Below are 21407 nucleotides of genomic sequence, written 5' to 3' on the forward strand. Positions count from 1 at the left end.
CGAGGTGGGACGTAGGCCCTGCTCTCAATCCTGCCTCTGTCGCAACCACGCTTGGCAGGGCTGAGAGACAGGGCCTTCTCAGCGGTGACACCCCCCCCCCCCCCCCGCCGCCTGTGGAACTCCCTCCCTCCCCAGTGAAATTAGGTCAACTGCTTCCATCCTGTCCTTCAGGAAAAAGTTGAAAATGTGGCTATGGAGCCAGGGATTTGGATAGTAGGTTGATAAATGATGACAATGCTATGGTCAATGGACTATGGACAGGCTTCGGACCAAGTTGTTGATTGTAGAACTCAAGATTTAGATTTGGCCAACTGAATTTGCACTATTTTAAATGGTTTTAATTTATAGTAATGTTTTATCTATTTTGTATTTGCTGTTTTATCTGTGTGTATATGGGAGGCATTGAATTGTTAGCTGTAAGCCGCCCTGAGTCCCCCTTTGGGGGTAGAGAAGGGCGGGGTACAAATATTTGAAATAAATAAATAAATCCCAATAGACCCCTCAACCTCTGAGGATGCCTAGAATCATTGAGTTGGGACAGACCTCGTGGGCCATCCAGTCCAAACCCCTGCCAAGAATGCGTGGATGTTGTGCAAAACTGATCAGGAAGGTTGTCTTTACTTTATCTTTTAAACAGAGGCTGGATGGCCATCTGTCAGGGGTGATTTGAATGCAATATTCCTGCTTCTTGGCAGGGGGTTGGACTGGATGGCCCATGAGGTCTCTTCCAACTCTTTGATTCTATGATTCTTGAAGAAGAGAGTTTTGCAATGGCTGGTTCTCGCCTAGGTTTTGGAGGCAAGGATGTGGCCTCACACTGAAGTGACTTCATATTTGAGTGTCTGGGATGAGAGTCAAGTTTGCTCCATCTCAGCTGCATCACAGATTGCATCCTGTTGTACACACGAACTCTGCAAGACCTAAGTTTTGCAATGTAGAAGCCATTTTGAGTGTCTCACTGGTCACAATCACTCCTTTGAAATATGCGGCTGACTAAATCAACTTGGCCAGATTACCATCTCTCAAATTAAACTTCCTCTCACCCGCCCTTGCATTTTCTTCCTTGATTTTCTTCAATAATCATTCCAAGTCTTTGTTATTTTCTTGTATAGTGTCATCTACATACCTTAAATTTTTGATGTTCCTTCCTCCAATTTTCAAGGCTGTTTTCTCTGAGTCTAATCCTGCTTTACATAGATATATGCAGTACATAAGTTAAATCAATAAGATGATGAAATGCACTAGTGCCTCAGCAACAGGCAGAGAGTTTTTGACTACCCTGAAGCTTTGGATGACAAATCCCGGAATATTTTTATCCTTGGCCATACTGACTGAGACTTCTCAGAGTCAAAAGTCCACAAATTTGGAAGTCTAGCATTTTGTCTTCCAGATTATGTCCTTTGGATAGTAGCCCTCTAAGACGCAGGCATACACTAAAAGTAAACACAAGAAAATAGTATTCTAGTAAATAAAGAGTAACACTAAAAAAAGCAAAGGACAGAAAACTGGAATCAGGGCCAACTAACACCTCCCAATAAAGGATCCCCAGGCAGGAAGCAGCCAGACTTTGAAGTTGCAAAGCCATTCACTTCTAATCTAGGTGGCCAATTGCAACATTTACACTTGCCACAAGCAGACAAGATTTCTTTCTCTGACCCTGCACATTCCACAGATATATAAACCTCACTTGCCTAGTTTCCAACAGACCTCACAACCCCTGAGGATGCCTGCAATAAAGGTGGGTGAAACGTCAGGAGAGAATGCTTCTGGAACATGGCCATGTAGCCCGAAAAACTCACAGCAATCCAGTATTCTAGTAATTTATAATCTTTTAATCAGCTACTATTATGCATTCAATGTATGAGAAGACAAAGGGGGACAGAGGAATTAATACTCTTTAGGAAAGCAGACCACTTACAAAACTATTCCAAAGCATGTCCTACTTGCTCTGCAGAAGTATAAAATGGGTCCTGTGCATTGAGAATTATGTATTTATCTTTTTCCTTATATCCTGGGACTCTAGGTGGCCTTTTTTGTGTGTGTCAGGAGCGACTTACAAGTGGCTAAGAACATATTAAAACAATGCAAAGCCAATAAAAGCATAAATGCAAGATTTACAAAATAATTAAACACTAAGTTCAATTCAGTAAACATTAAACATATCAAATGTGTTAACAATACCTCTATACAAGGTCTTAAAAATAATACTAGCACTGCACAGCATTGCATCAGTATATAAAAGCCTGGCAGAAAAAAAAAAAGATCTATTGCCAGAAGGCAGAGAAAAGATTAAACCCCCCTGATCTCTATGGGAAGGAGTTCCAAAATATGGAAACAACCACTAAAGAGACCCTTTCCCTTGTTTCCACCTTCTGGGGCTGAAAAGCTGATGGGACAGAAATAAGGTCTTCTCCAGGCAATGTATTCCTGGGTTCCTACAGGGAGATAGGATCCTGGACCCAAAACGTATAGGATTCTGCATTGGGACTGTGTAGCACATATTTGGAAGTAATGTGTTATAAACAACAGCATCATGTCTGGCATTGATTTGGCAGATAATAGGTACCGCTTCTGCGGGAAGGTAACGGCGCTCCATGCAGTGATGCTGACCACATGACCTTGGAGGTGCCTGCGGACAACGCCGGCGCTTTGGCTTAGAAATGGAGATGAGCACCACCCCCCAGAGTTGGACATGACTAGACTTAATATCAGGGGACACCTTTACCTTTTTTTTAATGGGCATAACAATTTGATTTCTTAAAATACTGGTAAACCATTCAAATTTTCCTAGTTCTACTACAAAGCAAGTTAGTATTTGTCCTACTGGGTTGGACTACATGACCTAAAATACGCATTTCACGTCTGTAATTTTATTCCTTCCCAGCTAGGTCAAATTAATGAGTTGTTTCTTAGACCTCTCCAAGTAGTGATTAATTATGAAAGTACAAATAAAATTTCATAAAATGACAGATGTCCTGGGCCCAATGGAACTCTTGCTAAGCTATTAAGCAATGACAGAACTGCATCACACCCATGAAGCCTATTATCCAGGTGTGGATCTTAGTCACAGCATTTTCCCTAAAGGCACATGCATTTGACCAGCAAGTTTGATGCAGTATCTGTAAAAGGCCTGCCAAGTTTTATGTGGGTCCAAGTCTCTGGAAAACCAGTCAGAACTGCATCCCTTTGGGTGTGCACAATGTCTCTCATCACGTGGAACCAATCTTTCTATGATATCTGTAGCAAAGGGATGAAAGTATAACAGGAAAAATAGTATTCTACCATTCTACAACACCCAGTGGAGGTAGGCAAGACATCCAGAATGTCCTTAATGAACCAAGAATGCTGATTTAGGCTGGAAGGTATACTGACTAGTGCTAGAATATAATGCGTATAAATCTATCTGAAACTAGATTTATGCCTTGGTTTTAAAAATTCAAATGTCAGAATTGTAGCAGAGTAGCTACTTCTCACAAACCATTGAATGGGAAAATGGTAAAAAAATAACTTGGAGAACATGTAAGTGTCATCCTGGGGAAGCACTTCTTATTAAATGAGGTTTAGGTTGATTTTTTAATCTTAATTTTTCTTTATATCCTTTCTCGTGATTTGTCATAGCTTGACTTAAAAATAAGGGAACAGGAGCCAAGATACTGTATATACTTGAGTATAAGCCAGGTTTTTCGGCTCCTTTTTTAGGCTGAAAAGGTCCCCCTTGGCTTATACTTGAATCAAAGTTATTTATGATTTTATTGGCTTATTATTATTACATTTATTATTTTTCTCTATTTAGTATTATTATTACATTTACATTACTTTATTATTATTTTATTACATTTATTATTTTACTCCATTTATTATTGTTACTAGCCGTCCCCTGCCATGCATTGCTGTGGCCCAGTCTGTGTATATGTGCTCTGTGTGTGTATGTGTGAGTGTATATATATATATATGTGTGTCTATGTGTATATGTGTGTGGTTTTGTGCATGCATTGTAATGTGTTTTTTTGTTTTTGTTTTTGTTTTGCTTTTTAAGTTTCTTCTGCTGTGTTTTTCAGTGTTTTTATGAGTGATGGTCACTTGTTGGCCTAATACGTGTATTGCGTCCAAATTCGGTGTCAATTCATCCAGTGGTTTTTGAGTTATGTTAATCCCACAAACTAACATTACATTTTTATTTATATAGATTATTACATTTATTATTTTACTCTTACTGTTATTATTGCATTTACTATTTTACTCCATTTATTATTATATTACATTTTTGTGTGGACAAAGCCTGCTAAAATACAAGAAAAGCAAGGTAAACAAGCACAGAGGAAGACAAAGCAAAGATGTATTCGTTCCCAACAAGTTTATACAAGTAAATGTTTCACTGGCACGTGAGGAACAACCAGAGTTGCCATTTGAAAGCAGGAAAGATTTCCTGTATGTATAATGGTTGTGTAGAAAAAGAGATTTCAGCAAGAGTTGCACATTACCTGGCTGCATGACAAGCAGCAGTTGCTGAAATTCCCTCTTCTACACAACAGTTAAAAGTACAGGAATCCTCTCCTTCTGGTGCTAGTAGGCAGAAATCTCAAAGGGTGAATTTATCACACAGAATTAAAACAGTTTCACCACCTCCTGACTGCCATGGCTTAATGCTATGGAACCATTGGAGTCGTAGTTTTATAAGGTCTTTAGCTTTCACTCCCAAAGAGTGCTGGTACCAAACTACAACTTCCAGGATTCCATAGCATTGAACCCTGGCAGTTAAAATTGCATCAAACAGAATTAATTCTCCAATGAAGATGCACCCTAACTTGGATATTTGAGAGGTGGGATGGGACAATGTCTTGTGAGGTATGTTGACTGTACTCTCTAGATTAGCTGAGGAGCTGGACACCTTATCTTTTTGCACCAAGTTACACAGTCACTAATAATTATCCCTCTTGTTCAACCCAGCAGGTTCCTTGAAAATGTAAGTTTGAGGTTGTAAAAAAGGCCAGTGCAACTACTAAGTAACTGAGGCTATAATGACCGAACTAAGTGCACAGCTGATGCATATGCTCTGACTGCAAAAAGGGATCCAAAATTGCTGCTGTAATTTGAGAATTAAACAGCAGATGGAGGTCAGGAAGCATCCCCTGATCCAGCATCTGCAATAGCTCCTGAACACAATCCTATAGGCAAGCTATGACATACAAAGCCTTGTATGGCATGGGTCTATTTATCGAAGGGTCTAAATAATCTTTTAAAATCTTTGAGGTGGGAAGCTCTTTTCTCAGTCTGGCCATTTCCTGGGAACTCCTGGTGGTAGAGGACAGTCTCAGTGGCTGTTTCCAGATTCTAGCGACCAAATGTGCTGCCTTACTGTCCTTCCATTGTTGTTAAGAGTGGTCCAGCATTTCTGTGTTCTCAGATAATGTGTTGTGTCCAGGTTGGTTCATCAGGTACTCTGCTATGGCTGACTTCTCTGGCTGAATTAGTCTGCAGTGCCTTTCATGTTCCTTGAAAACTCACAGCAATCTAGTGATTCCAGTTACGAAAGCTTTCGACAACACAATGAGGAATGATATTATTCACTTGAAGTAGAACCATATGAAGATGAACCAACACTTTTGCAAAGTTAAATGGCACCTCTATTCAGAACACTTGGAAGAAATAAGTCACCAGGAACAAATTGGTTAAGCGAACAAGCCAAGAGGGTGCTCACCAATTCTTCCTCTTCATCCTGGAAAGAAGTGATGAGCGGAGTGCCGCAGGGTTCCGTCCTGGGCCCGATCCTGTTCAACATCTTTATTAATGACTTAGACAAAGTGTTAGAAGGCATGATCATCAAGTTTGCAAATAACACCAAATTGGGAGGAATAGCCAATACTCCAGAAGACAGGAGCAGAATTCAAAATGATCTGAACAGATCGGGGGGGGGGGGGGTACTTTGATGGTATTTTTCCAGCATGGCAGAAGGAGGTTGGACTGGATGGCCCTGTGACAAGGAGGGGGGGGGGGTGGTCTTTTACTGAAAATTGTTCTTCATTTTAAATATTGTATTGTTCCTTCCTTCCTTCCTTCCTTCCTTCCTTCTTTCTTTCTTTCTTTCTTTCTTTCTTTCTTTCTTTTGGCACCGTGAGAATTAGTTCACACAAACACTCTCCATCTATCTGCCACTGGCCAGGCTCTTGCCAGATATATGTACATTGTATATTATATAAAGGAGCCCCCAGTGGCGCAGTGGGTTAAAGCACTGAGCTGCTGAACTTGCTGACCAGAAGGTCACAGGTTTGAATCTGGGGAGTGGTGTGAGCTTCCTCAGTTATCCCCAGCTTCTACCCACCTAGCAGTTTGAAAACATGCAAATGTGAGTAGATCAATAGATACGGCTCCCAACGGGAAGGTAACAGCGCTCTGTGCAGTCATGCCGGCTACATGATCTTGGAGATGTCTATGGACAATACCAGCTCTTCGGCTAACAAATAAAGATGAACACCAACCTCCAGAGTTGGACACAGCTGGACTTAATGTCAGGGGAAAACCTTTACATTTATATTATTGTATTATTTCCATCTGGTTGGCTGACTGCATTCTCCAACCTCCTGTTACTGGCAAGTTTGCCTTAGGAAGAGTACCTACAGCAGCCCTGTGCCGACCGACTATTGAGACTCCTATATTCTTGTGTTGATTACTAAAACTCTCGGCCGAGTATTGTCATCCTGTGAGGGGGGAGGGGTGGTCTGCCCGCCATCAGGCGCGAGCCGCCCACCATCGCGGCCGTTAACTTAGAGCCCACCACCTCCGGAAGACTGAGTCGGCCACCTGTGACCAAATTGCTGCCACCTTGCATCTCGCTGATCCAATCCTGGACAAACTGTGCTGTTCGTTGTTAACCCGTCTGTTGTGCTGATCCTTTTGACCTTGTAATCCATTTTTCGAGTGTGCTAATCATCTCTGATTGTATTGACCACTATCGTAAACTGTGTTGGTCATCTTAATTGTGCTGACCTCTTTTGATGGTGCTAACTAACCCTGATTGTATGACCACCTTCTCAACTGTGCTGTCTCAGTTCAGTTGGGTATGCGGAGCATTCCATTAATTGCGTGATCTTAGCACTTTATGCCATTAGCACTTTAAATTACTTTTTCTGTGGCACTTTAACCAACTCTAGCACTTTAACTGATTCGATACATCTAGCGTTGAATTAGGCCTCCATGACGCACTTTATTTAAACACTTCGGGGTTAATTGTCAAGCCACCGCATTTTAATTGTTATTCTATCGTGTGTGTTGACATAAGTCTCCATCTGTACTCCAAGAGCCTTAACCAACCCTTGACTGTGCTTAACAACTGTTACTCATGTCATTATCCACTCCTTGGCACCTGTTAATTTGGTTGCTAATTGTATATGTGGGTCAGAGGGAATGGAGTAGCTCAGGGGGACCCGAATATAATATAATAGGAACGGGAAACGCTTGGAAGGCAAAGCCATGGCAAACTGGAACTGTAATATGTCAAACAATCTACAATGATCCTTGGGTTGTTATTATAGGTGTTGAATGCGTCATGGAGGAGGGAGAGGCTTCCGTTAACCGAGGAGCCCCCATAGAAGTCGTGGTGGGGAAGGGGAGATACGGGAAAGGGAGACCTTTAATTCGGCCTAGGGAACGTGGAACAACATTAGCAATTCCAAATCGGTCTCCTGATACGGTAAGTAGGTGTAACCAGGTTGGCGGTCCCTCAGGATTGAAAGTGGTGCTGTTGAACGCCAGATCTGTCAATGGCAAAACAACTTTCATCCAAGATTTAATCCTGGATGAACGGGCAGATCTGGCGTGCATCACAGAGACCTGGCTGGACGAAGCGGGAGGTGTAAATTTGACCCAGCTTTGTCCACCCGGGTTCTCTGTGCAGCACCAACCGAGATCCGGAGGGCGGGGAGGCGGGGTTGCAGTAGTCTACAGAGATTCCATTCTTCTGACCAGGACCCCCATCCCGCAGTCAACAAATTTTGAATGCGTCCACCTGAGGGTGGGTGACCGGGACAGATTAGGGATTCTGCTAGTGTACCGTCCACCTCGCTGCACTACAGTCTCCCTACCTGAGCTAGCGGGGGTGGTCTCGGACCTGGCATTGGAGTCCCAACGGCTGCTTGTGCTGGGGGACTTCAATGTCCACGCCGAGGCTGCCCTAACGGGAGCGGCTCAGGACTTCATGTCTACCATGGCGACCATGGGGCTGTCCCAACAAGTATCTGGCCCCACCCACAGTGCTGGACATACATTGGACTTGGTTTTCTGTCAGGGATGGGAGGAAGGCGGCGGTGTTGAGGAGTTATCCATCTCTCCGTTGCCATGGACCGACCACCACCTGGTCAGCTTTAGACTTACTGCACCCCCTAACCTCCGCAGAGGTGGAGGACCTATTAAATTGGTCCGCCCCAGGAGGCTTATGGATCCGGAGGGATTCCTGATGGCTCTTGGGGAATTTCCCGCCACCTCGGTTGGTGATCCTGTTGATGCCCTGGTCGCTCTCTGGAATGGGGAGATGACTAGGGCAATAGACACGATCGCTCCAGAACGTCCCCTCTCAAGTAGCCGAACTAAACCAGCCCCTTGGTTTACTGAGGAGCTGGCGGCGTTGAAGCGAAAGAAGAGGGAACTAGAGGGCGTGTGGCGTTCGGATCCGAGCGAGCCAAATCGAACACGGTTTGTGTCCTTTTTAAGGTCATACGCCGCGGCAATAAGAGCCGCAAAGAAAACTTTCTTTGCGGCCACTATTGCGTCTGCAAAGAACCGTCCGGCCAAACTGTTCCGAGTTATCAGAGGCCTGTTAAAACCCACCACTCAGGATGGGTGCCCTGATGACTCGGCAGCTCGCTGTGAAGCCTTTGCTCAGTTCTTTGCAGACAAAGTCGCTTTGATCCGCTCTGGACTGGACACCATATTAACGGCAGTCTCTGAGGATGTAACACGAGCATCTGCTTGTCCAATTTTGATGGATTCATTTCAATTAGTTCAAACCGAGGATGTAGACAAGGTGCTTGGAGGAATGAGACCTACCACATGCATCCTAGACCCCTGCCCATCCTGGCTTCTAAAGGAGGCCAGAGGGGGATTGGCCGAGTGGGTTAAGGTGGTGGTTAATGCCTCCCTCCGGGAAGGCATATTTCCAGCCAGCTTAAAGCAAGCTGTGATAAAACCGCTGTTGAAGAAACCATCACTGGACCCCACTCAATTGGTTAACTATCGGCCTGTTTCCAATCTCCCCTTTTTGGGCAAAGTCATGGAACGTGTGGTGGCCTCACAACTCCAGGCATTCTTGGTAGACACGGATTATCTGGATCCGGCACAGTCTGGCTTTAGGCCGGGGCATGGTACCGAGACAGCCTTGGTCGCCTTAGTGGATGATCTCCGTCGGGAGCTCGACAGGGGGAGTGTGTCCCTGTTGGTGCTACTCGACCTCTCAGCGGCCTTCGATACCGTCGACCACGGTATCCTTCTGGGACGCCTCGCGGGAATGGGTCTCGGAGGTACTGCTCTGCAGTGGCTCCGGTCATTCCTCGAGGGCCGGTCTCAGAAGGTGTTACTGGGGGAGAAGGTGTTACCTTTGTTTTGTGGGGTTCCTCAGGGTTCAATACTATCCCCCATGTTGTTTAACATCTACATGAAACCGCTGGGCGAGATCATCCGGAGTTTCGGGGTGCGGTGTCATCTGTACGCAGATGATGTCCAACTCTGTCACTCCTTCCCACCTGCTACTAAGGAGGCTGTCGAGGTCCTGAACCGGTGCTTGGCCGCTGTGACGGTCTGGATGGGGGCGAACAAATTGAAATTGAATCCAGACAAGACAGAGGTACTCCTGGTCAGTCGCAGGGCCGAACAGGGTATAGGGTTACAGCCTGTGTTAGACGGGGTCGCACTCCCCCTGAAGACACAGGTTCGCAGTTTGGGTGTGATCCTGGACTCATCGCTGAGCCTGGATCCCCAGGTTTCGGCGGTGACCAGGGGAGCATTCGCACAGTTAAGACTCGTGCGCCAACTGCGACCGTACCTTGGGAAGTCTGACTTGGCCACGGTAGTCCACGCTCTGGTTACATCCCGCCTTGACTACTGCAACGCTCTCTACGTGGGGTTGCCTTTGAAGACGGCCCGGAAGCTCCAACTAGTCCAACGGGCGGCAGCCATGGTATTAACAGGAGCAGGGCGCAGGGAGCATACAACTCCTCTGCTGTACCAGCTCCACTGGCTACCGATTAGCTACCGGGCCCAATTCAAAGTGCTGGCTTTGGCCTTTAAAGCCCTAAACGGTTCTGGCCCTACATATCTATCCGAACGTATCTCGGCCTATCAGCCCACCAGGACCCTAAGATCTTCGGGAGAGGCCCTTCTCTCCATCCCGCCTGCTTCACAGGTGCGGCTCGCGGGAACGAGAGACAGGGCCTTTTCTGTGGTGGCCCCGCGGCTTTGGAATGCCCTCCCTATAGAGATAAGATCAGCCACCTCGCTGATGGCATTTCGGAAAAAACTGAAAACATGGATGTTTGAGCAAGCATTCGGCTAATCCGATGCGATGAAGTTTTTGATCAAGGACTGGCAATCATAGACAACGAAATTGGATTATGATTTTAATTAAGAGATGCATTGGTCTGTATTGGTGGCCCAATACTGTGTATTGTATATGTATGTGTTTTATATTTTTAATCGGAATTATTGTTGTTTTTAAATGTTGTAAACCGCAATGAGTCGCCGTTTTAGGCTGAGATATTAGCGGTATACAAGTGTACTAAATAAATAAATAAATAAATATTATATAATATATAATATAATATATAAATATTTCTTGGGACTTCACAAGAAGCTTCAAAAAGGGTTCTGCAGCTGAAAAAGTTTGAGAACCTCCACTCTCATGTGGTGAAATCCAAAGACAAAGAGGGAAAGTGGGAGAAGAAGACAGAAACCCAGACATTTTGAAAACAGCTATAAAATTGGGACAACAGAAGATTCAACAAGACTGTAGCTGTCAAATTGGGACAGTTTGAGAGAATGGTCCTGAAGCATATCCACTTCAGCTAAGTCAAAAGTTATCATCCCTTTGATGATAACTTTTGTTTTCAGCTTTAATGCAGTTTTGCACACCTAAGGACAGCAGATTCTGTCTGATCACAGAAGCTAAGCTATCTTCTAAGAGTCTGAATCCTAATCTGGTTCCTTAAGAAACAACATGCTCATAGATAAAGTCTGCTGTAAATGAGCTTAGACAGCTGTCTTTTCTAAGCAGATTGTATAAGAGATTTTAGAACCATACTCACTGAAACTTGCTACAAGAGAAGTACGGCAGTAATGATAAGTATCCATAATAACACCATTACAAACCCTCCCTATGTTAAAAGAACACTAATAGAATCACAGGGTCAATTCAAAACATACTGAAGTACACTTTGAATTCTTTTTCACACCGGCGTCCTCTTCTTTAAATTTCATTTCACTTTTTACGTGTCTTAAATTCCCTGAACCTTCAGTCTAGTCTCAAGGCATCTCTCTGTATTGTTATACTAAATTATTTTATTGCAGTCTTCATTTTAATATATGAAATAAGACTTCAATATAACACACTCTAGGGGGCTCCAAGGTATCGATTCCATAGTAGATCAGATTCATTAGTCTATCAGTGCCTTCCAATCATTCCTCAACCAATTACTACATTTCACCAAACTCTGACATTATCCTAATAAGGGCTTATTCTATAATTAGAAAAAAAAAAACCATTATTTATCACTTGTAAATATTATGGGCTGCAATGTAGCCACAAATTACGGATATAGTTTTTAAATAGTTCCAAGTTTGGAAAAATAAAGCCCTAGTTTATAAAGTTCATTTCCTTCTTAACCTCACCCCACCCCCGTTGTGTGTGTGTGTGTGTATACATACACACATGCACTTTAAACAGAAATTATGAGATCAAACTGATATGATCTAGTACACAACATTAGAGCTTTATGAAAAGTGAAAGTAAACCAGGAATCTGGATTTGAATCAAATAGGCTGTGTATTTATGTCACAGATAAAGTCTGAAAACTTAAAACTTGATAGGACAAAGAACCAAGAAAGAAAGCTGAAAAAGAGGAGCCAAATAGTAGAAAATAAGCAAGGACAAAACATTGAGTCCTTAGTTTGGTTCCAGGACTGCCCCCCCCCCCCCCCCAAATCCCAAATTCCTAGCTTTGCCCATACCTGACTTAGATGCTTCCCAACTTTCCTAATTTGGAGTGCATGCCCACCAGTCATCACCCAGTGAGAAGTGTTACATTTCTGTTTAAATCAATGAGAGAGAATTATGTTGTTTACAATATGTTATTGACGGCAACTCCTCCAACCAGCATTGCCAAGAACAGGGAGTTGCATTTTCAGAATACATTCAGCCTTCCACATTTTTGAGTTTCATTTTCGCTGATTTTGTTATTCATGAATTTGATTAAAATGTTTTCCATAGGACATTGACAGAGTCATGCTGGAGGACCTAGAGATTTCTAGTGAGAACAACTCTCTAGGAATTTCTAAAACTTTGAGTTCAGTTCTATAGTCATGTTCCAGCAGATGTTGACCATAAAATTGTTGACGGCTTAGACATTTCTAGAGAGGTATTCTCTCAGATAAGCAAATAGATTTTTTTATTCACAGTTTTTCACTTTCGGAGCGGTCTTGTGGAGAGCTGACTGTAATCGGAGGGCCTCATGCTTCCCATCTTTTATCTAAACCAATGTGAAATGGCAAGTGAAATACTGTGATCCACCAAACTGAACATAAACTATTGAATTAGACATGACACTCTATCATAAAAGTCTTGCTTATTGGGTTGTATGGCCCTAAGAATGAAAACCCTAGCAAGTTATACTGACGTCATCACACTGGTGAAAATAAGCGTGCTAGGAAGCTTAGAGCCTTCTTCAGGGATTGAGCCTCATGTCAGCCACCACACAATGTTGTGCGACTTCCGGCTGTGGCTACATCCCCAACTAGGGTGGAAGCATCCTTGCATGCTTCCCTTCAAGCACAGGAGCCTTCTACCCTGTTTGGGTACACTTCCCCTGTGTAATGGAGAAGCATCGCTGTTCGGGAGCTGCATGCAGTGCAACAGAATTGTCTCTTGTGACTCTGTTTACCCATTAGGTAAAAAAGGAAGCCTAGGTGACATCTCCCAGTGTATGTCATAAACAGGTTTTCCACAGTTGAACATTTTATTGGATGAAAAGTACTAAATCCTGTAGTTGTGCCTAAAACACAGTGGGAGCAAAGGCGTCTACATTCAGAGGGAGCCTACATTCAGCAGCTTCAATTTGGAAGTGCCTTTTTCCCCCTGAAGACTGACTGCCCCAGAGGTCAAAAACAGATCCCTTGCCTATTTTTAGCAGATTCCATGTTTGCAACATCCTTATTTAGCAACCCAGCATAACAAGGGACTGGGCATGTTTATATCATTATGTGTGTGAGGGTTTGGAGGAGACTATGACAAGAAATGTATTCATGAAACATATTGCTTTGCTTCACACCAGCCAGGCAATGACAACTGCTTCTCTTATCCTTCACAAAGGCTTAAAGAAGACTGTAATAAATAGCCTCTCTTCATCCAACAGGTTTTTCCTACTCTCCCAGTTATCCCCAGTCTTATGCTCTTAATAGTTGCAGAGGAAAGAAAGTGCAACCTACCAGTCATGCATTCATTTTCCTTGTCAGGCTTCCCTTTCCTGCTGGACCAGAGAAATACCAGCGTGGCTCTTTTCTGCGCAGAAGCAGCCAGCCAAATTTTATCTCTAGAATCATCCTAGTATACATTCAAACAACATATCAAGTACATTCTGCCACTATGTTTAATCAAATGCAGTGCAATGCTTTGTCAGGTATACGGCAAGCTAGAGGCATAACAGGCAGTTGCAACTTTCTTTAAGTAAGCATGCAGGATCCTAATCTAGATATGTCCACCATGCACAGGTGAAATTCTTTATGGACAGGTGCCCTCTTTGGATTACCAAGACTGGGATTCAGTCAACTGTGTTATTTCGCTGTGTACATTTCTTTTGTTTGCAATGGACATGAGAAAACAGATGGATGGTGCCAGTGAAGCCCTCAGAATGGTGAACCTATCCTGGAGGTTTCTTGGCAAGACTTGTTCAAAAGACGTTAGCCTTTACCACCCTTTGACCCTTGCCCAAGGCCTTCCAGTGGGTTTCCATGATAGAAAGGAGATACAAACTATTGTCTTCTGAGTCATAACTCAAATCACTAAACCACTACACCCCTTTTTGTAATGTAGATTGATTTTGTTCTGGTATGCATGCTTCTAGAAAGGATTGGAGCCACCCAGCATAACAAGTACTTTAAATGTGCTTCCCTTCATTTGTTCCTCACCCCCACAATCACATACATTCATCTTCCAGCCATATGGCATGAACATGAAGAAAAAAAATACTTTTTTTGATACCTATTTATTTATTTATTTCCTATATTTATAACCCGCCCTTCTCCCTCCGAAGGGGGACTCAAGATTATCTATGTAGGAGTGGCCAAATCAGGTGAGAAAACTGGGCTAGGAAAAGGGTTTATTATTATTATTATTAGTAGTAGTAGTAATAGTAGTAGTAGTAATAGTAGTAGTAGTAGTATCCCACTTTCTCTCTCTAAAAAAGAGATTCAAAGCTGCTTACTAGAAAACCAATGCAATACAATTTAAAACCTAAAAATATACAAACATTAAAACAGAATTAAATATTAATGGTATTTAAAAAAACAGTTAAAACTGATTAAAATCTATTAGTAGCTAAAAGCACAGCATCCACTAATTGGTTCTTAAAAACCTTCTACTTTTAAAGCCTTCCTGAATATTTATTTGTTTGTTTGTTTGTTTGTTTGTTTGCGTCACTTTTATCCCATCCTTTTCAGCCCGAAGGTGACTCAGGGCAGCATACAGAATAGCAACAGTTAGATGCCCCATACACATACATGTATCAGTTAAAAGAAATAAAATACATCATACAATCTATAGAAAACCATAGAAACTATAAAAACTATTTAAAAAACTATAGAAAATGAATAAAAAGGTTTTAGCCTGCCCCCTGGAGGGCCATCCTGACTTCCCTGGGAAGAAGGGAGTTCTACAGTCGAGGGGCAGCCACCAAAAAGGAAGGCCTGCTCTCTTGTTCCCACTAACCGAGCTTGAGATGGAGGTGGGACTGAGAAAAGGGCCTCTCCTGGGAACCTCAGGGCCCAGGAAGGTTCATACAGGGAGATGCAATCAGCCAAATAGCCTGAACCCAAGCCAATTTCAATCTCCTCTGCCTGTGCATAATGGCCCAGTATAGAACAGACTCTTGAAATATAAAGTACAGTAATGCAGCATTGAATGAAAGCTACAGATTGAACTTGCCATCAGTGGGCTACAACTCCCAGAATCCTAGTGTCAACATGATTCCTAATTTCAAGCAGACTGCCTATCCATTACAGTATAGCAAAACAGAACAAGGAGGCCTGCTTCCATGCACTGCATCTCGAATTACAAATTCCTGCTTACTGAATCTACCAGAGAGGCTGAATTTATACGGCTATGAGACTGGAATTCCATTACTTTTGGGAAAAGGTTTCATGGGCCAAAAACATCTCCTTGTTGTTCAGTCAATCACCTTATTTCCATCTTTTTCCCAAATGTGGTAATCAAGGCAGTATTTATAATGGAAAGAATCACAACTAAATCCATATACAATCAAAACATAAAAAATGCTAAGATTAAAAAAAATCTATTTGTAGAATTAAAACCATATAAAAATACATTTAAAAGTATAGATTAAAAACAGTACATCACTATCAATCCATTATATAAAGCCCATTGTCATATGTTGGTTCCCAAATACATGCTGGAAAGGAAATATTCACCTAACAAGGAAAGGAAAAGAAGGAAGGAGCCATCTAGCCTCCAGAGGAAGCTCCAAAATGTAGGAGCAACCACAAAGAAGGCCCTCCCCTGGGTTGCCACCAAATGTGTCTATGGAGGTGGTGGGAATAAGAGAAGGGCTTCCTGTGAAGATCTTAGCATTCAGGCAGGATCATACAGGAAGATACAAGCCTTCAGATAACCAGTTCTGTTGAAAGAAAAGGACAGAAGCACTTCAGATATACACAAGCCATTTCTGTCAGAATTCAAAGTAGTTTTCCATTAAGCTCTTCCTTTCCAGCGATTTTATGTCCATGCTACCAGTCCTACGGTATCAGCACATATTTCACATAAGAACTTATGGTCCTCCAGATAGCTTTGGACTCTAGTTTCCACTGCCATGACCAATTATGAAAGATGGCATTTCATCATTTGGATGACCACAAATTCATGCTGAAGAACTCTGACTTTGTCAGGCACTCTAGTTGGCAAGCTATGTGGCACTGAACCTCTGGCAAGAGCATAAAGATAACCAAAGACATGTACACCAGGGGAGATTGTTAACTTGCAATACTCGTACAATAAGAGCTTGAGTTTACCTATATTTTCCTTACGTGGGTGTAATGGCTTGCTTAGATGTGTTTATTTCACACCTAGCTTTCTGTAAGTTGTTCAAGGATGCATAAATTATACTTGGAACAATACTTATCTTAAATAGAGCAAAATAACAAAAAAAAGAATAACACTTTATTTATATTCCACTCCTCTCACCCCGAAGCAAGTACATAAACATGCAGGACTTTGATGTAGAAGTGAAGCACTTGAAATTTTCCTTCATTTGTAATTCAATTTTTTGCCTCAAAAGTTAAAAGCATTTCCCTTTCATGGAATCGTGTCCATGATGCCTTCGTGGAATTGTGCCCATGAGCAGGTGTTCATTTCACATCTTCCTTATGTAATACTATGCCAGGATTGTAAGTGATCCTTATCTTGGAATGATTGTTAAGAACACAACTAAATCAGCTTCTTTTTCCTCCTACCCACTCATCTGCCTTCTGGCACAATCACCTTCATATACATATGTATATCTTTAATGAAAGTTTGATATGATAACTTTGGCTATATCCGCTCCTTGTGTAATATTAGGTAAACACATTCCAGGAAAAAGTGGGTAAGGCTTTTGATTAACCTGTGCATGCAAAATAACTTGTGTTGTCTCTAAAATAAACATTTTGTGATCTCTACTTTTCAGCAGTTAACATAATTTATCCAATGTTCTTCCTCATAGCAAGGAGGCGAGGAAGGTGTTTTGTTGACTTCAGGGCTTTTGGGGAGGGCAGAGGCAAGTGCTCATTTCCTGACTCTACCCCATTCAGTCTCTACTATCGTTCTTTGTTGTTAAGTACAGCTTCTAAATTAAAAAGTACTTCAAAAGCAAGGAGAAAGGGTGAGAACAAGGAGGAGTTTAGAAGGCAACTACAGAAAGCAAGAAAACTGGACAGTGTCATGGATCAGCTCCATGTCAGTGATAAGGTCATGTGGCACCAGACCACTGGTTTAAAGATAAAATAGTGAACCTTGTCTAATAGAGGAAGGAATTGATATCTGACATTCTTTCTTTGGTGGGGTTACAGGGCTCTGACTGCCTCATAACTGAACTTTTTTAAAAAACCAAGATCCTGCCTGTACTTTCCACAATGAACAGAAATGCATGGAATTGAGATCTGGGAAAGGGAGTGAGGTTACATAACACTTTCAGATATTGTAAACTTACCCCAAGCTGCATTGAACATAAATCCTTTACAGCAGCTCTGTAAAGTAAACGGTCTTGCTGTTATAGGCCATTGACTCAATTCTGACTTAGAGCGACTCTCTCCTAGGGTTTTTGTAGCAAAATTTATTCAGAAGAGGCTTTGCCTTCCTTAGAAGCTGAGCAAATCTGGCTTGCTCAAAGTCTCCATGTAGGTTTCCCATGGCTGCGTAAATCCTGGTATTTTGGAGACTTAGGCCAACATCTAAACAAGAGTGTCATGGTTTCTCCTATGTAATAATTGTTAAATCAGTCTTATTTTTGCCATATTATAGATGAGAAGCAAGTTTCAGAGTGTGAACACCCTCACTCATAACTCAGCCTGGTGGTGAAATGTCAGCCTTTTTACTGTAATGTGTTTTTAGAGTAAAATCTATAGCTCAGTGTGCATTTTAGAGGCCATTGATCCCCAGACATACAAGAATGGCAGTGGCTCCCACTTCAAGGTACTGGTCTTGACTATCTAGCACTACTACAGCCAGGATATGTGAAGGACCATCTGCATTCAAATGTTGCTGGACTGAAGCTCCCATCATTCCCATGACTGATAGGGATTGCAACTCAATACCAACTGGAGGGCTATATAGTCCCCATGACTGCATTAGAAAGGATTAGTTACCTCAAGTGATGTGCAATGTCCAACAACTACCGCTCCATGGATCTGTTGAAGGGTAGCATTGTGTCCCCACGTAAATGAGAGTGGTTCTAGCTGTCCTGTGGCACTCAGACGAGATAAAAGAAGTTTCCTCCTCAGCACCAACGCTGAAATAAGATGCAATTGCCAAAATAATCAATGTCTATAGGGCAATGGGGAGCCCCTGGTGGCGCAGTGGGTTAAAGTCCGGAGCTGCTGAGCTTTTTGACCGAAAGGTTGCAGGCAGGCACGTAGCCGGGGGGGGGGGGGGCTTGAGGGGCTTCACCCCCCCCCCCCCGAAATTCTCATGGTGGTTCGCAAAAAGGCCTTACTGGTGCATTATTTAAACTGTTATGTTTATTCATATCATGATCTGATCACCATACTCAATATAGGGAGTATTGGGGTAATGATACAAAAGATTTGCTAGGCTAGACCCTCTTTCACTCAGACTCAGCCCCCCCGAAACTCAGCCCCCCCGAAACCCCCCCTCTGAAAAAAATTCAGCCCCCCCCCAAACGAAATCCTGGCTACGGGCCTGGTTGCAGGTTCGAATTTGGGGAGCGGTGTGAGCTTCCGCTATCAGCCCCAGTTTCTGCCAACCTAGCAGTTCAAAAACATGCAAATATGAGTAGATCAATAGGTACTGCTCCAGCGGGAAGGTAACAGCGCTCCATGCAGTCATGCCAGCCACATGACCTTGGAAGTGTCTACAGATAATGCCGGCTCTTCGGCTTAGAAATGTAGATGAGCACCACACTCTTGAGTCGGCCATGACTGGACTTCATGTCAGGGGAAAACCTTTACCTTTACTATAGGGCAGTGGGTGGCAGGGAGGTAGCATCTTGCCGTTCACATTAGGCAACGAAAGGTCTTGGCCCATTCCTTGTGTATGTATATACTAGTATTGCCTACAGTACAGAGGTACAAGCATCAGGACTGAAAAAGAAGAAATGCTAGTCCAGTGAATATATGTTTAATAATTTTTGATGAGAAAATCCAACCTGACTTCCAGAGGCTTATCTTGAGAATTGGCATACAAGAGCATCGATAAATTATACACTACATTTAGTAATTAACTATTGCTTCCTTGAATATCCATCCCTCCAGCTTCTTCCATAGCTGAGATAATTGCATCTACGCAATGCAGGTGCCTGCCATGTTAAAGGAAGATTTTAACTGCCTATTTCCTTTTTATGTTGCACCCATCTTTCTCTGAGGTTGATTGTTGTTATATATAGCCTCCCAGAGACAAACTGATCTGCTGGTTACAGCAGTTTCAGTCTAAAACTTGCAGCCTACATTTTCAGATTATGTCTTCCACTGACTAAGAATAAGAGCCTAGCCCTAGCATTCACCCCCCTAAGAAGCACAGTAGGAGTCCAGTTTTCAAACAGTAGAGTTAAAGCACTTTGTTATTATGTTGATTTCCTTCTACAGTGTGAAAGTACAGAGAAATAAACTAGTTTATTCTTCAGGGCCTCAGTAAACTACCAAACCCAGGATTCTGATAGGTGGAGTCAGAATTATTCTATTGTTGACAAACTTTAGGCATTCAGGTATTTTGGGTTTCAGCTTCCAGAAGCCCTAGCCAGCATGGCCAATGGTTAAGAATTCTGAGAACTGAAGTCCAAACATTTGAAAGGGGGGAAAATCAGAGAAACACTGACACGGATACAGTCTCTTTATTATTTAAATAGTATGACTATGAGGAGCGGCTTAAAGAGCTGTGCATGTTTAGCCTGCAGAATAGAAGGCTGAGAGGAGACACGATGAGGGCCATGTATAAATATGTCAGGGGAAGTCATAGGGAGGAGGGAGCAAGCTTGTTTTCTGTTGCCCTAGAGATCCGGATGTGGAACAATGGCTTCAAACTACAGGAAAGGAGATTCCACTTGAACATGAGGAAGAACTTCCTGACTGTGAGAGCTGTTCAGCAGTGGAACTCTCTGCCCTATGGAGTATGGAGGAGGTTCCTTCTTTGGAGGCTTTTAAACATAGACTGGATGGCCATCTGTCAGGGGTGCTTTGAATGTAATATTCTGCTTCTTGGCAGGGTGTTGGACTGGATGGACCACAAGGTTTCTTCCAACTCTATGATCCTTTGATTCTAGATACAATAAAATGTTTAAATAAACTTGTATTATTAAAATTCTGCTCAAATTCTCTCTATCTTGCCCCTATTTTAGAGTTGATCATCTTAGATTTTTAAGTGGTTTTTGTTTCTCTTCCCCTGTGTTACTGAAATCTGACTTTTAGTTTGAATCATTTCCTCTTCCTGTTCAACACAGACCTTATTGTTACTCGTTCCTTATTGCAGAGAGTGAGGAGTGACATGCTACTGCATTTTATTTTTCATTAATACTATGGCGCTGCAGTAAAAATCACTATGTTTTTTTAAAATAATAATAATAATAATTACCAGAATAATAATTATTCTGGTACATGAGCAGAGCTGGTATGAAGCAATGCAAAATGCGTAGGCTAAGAAGATAGAAAATGCTTCATGGGCGCATCTTGTTTAATGATTTTGTGCTTTGATAGTTCATATGAAATAGGACTGCAATAAAGTTGCACTCAAATGGCTACAAAAAGCACAGATAAGAGTGGAAATGAGGACAACAGAGAAAGTACTGACATCCTGTAACTTGCATTCATTGTAACAACTGAGTAAAAGAGATTGTTTGAATTGCAAAAGACATGGCTAGCATGCAAGCAATGTCCTCTCCTAGCCCAAATTGGAATACACTTAGTATCCAGCAGGTGGAGCCCCATATTTCTCAAAGTTGACGCGGACCATTTAACAGCATCCACCTGGCTCTTTTCCAGTATAGCTTGTTTAGAGAAACTCAGACTCTGTACACATATGTTCATTACTTGTTCCATTAATAGATAACAACCGCATTTGTGTAATTGTAGCACAAACTGCCGTGGGGCTATAAAACAGCACTTTTTGTAGTGGTTTGAATACTGGGCTACGATTCTGGAGACCACGGTTCAATTCTCTCCGAAGACATGGAAATCCACTGGTTGACTTTGGGTGAGTCGCATACTCTCAGCCCCAG

The sequence above is a fragment of the Anolis sagrei genome, chromosome 2 (assembly GCF_037176765.1).
Source record: "Anolis sagrei isolate rAnoSag1 chromosome 2, rAnoSag1.mat, whole genome shotgun sequence".
NCBI classification, from domain to species: domain Eukaryota; kingdom Metazoa; phylum Chordata; class Lepidosauria; order Squamata; family Dactyloidae; genus Anolis; species Anolis sagrei.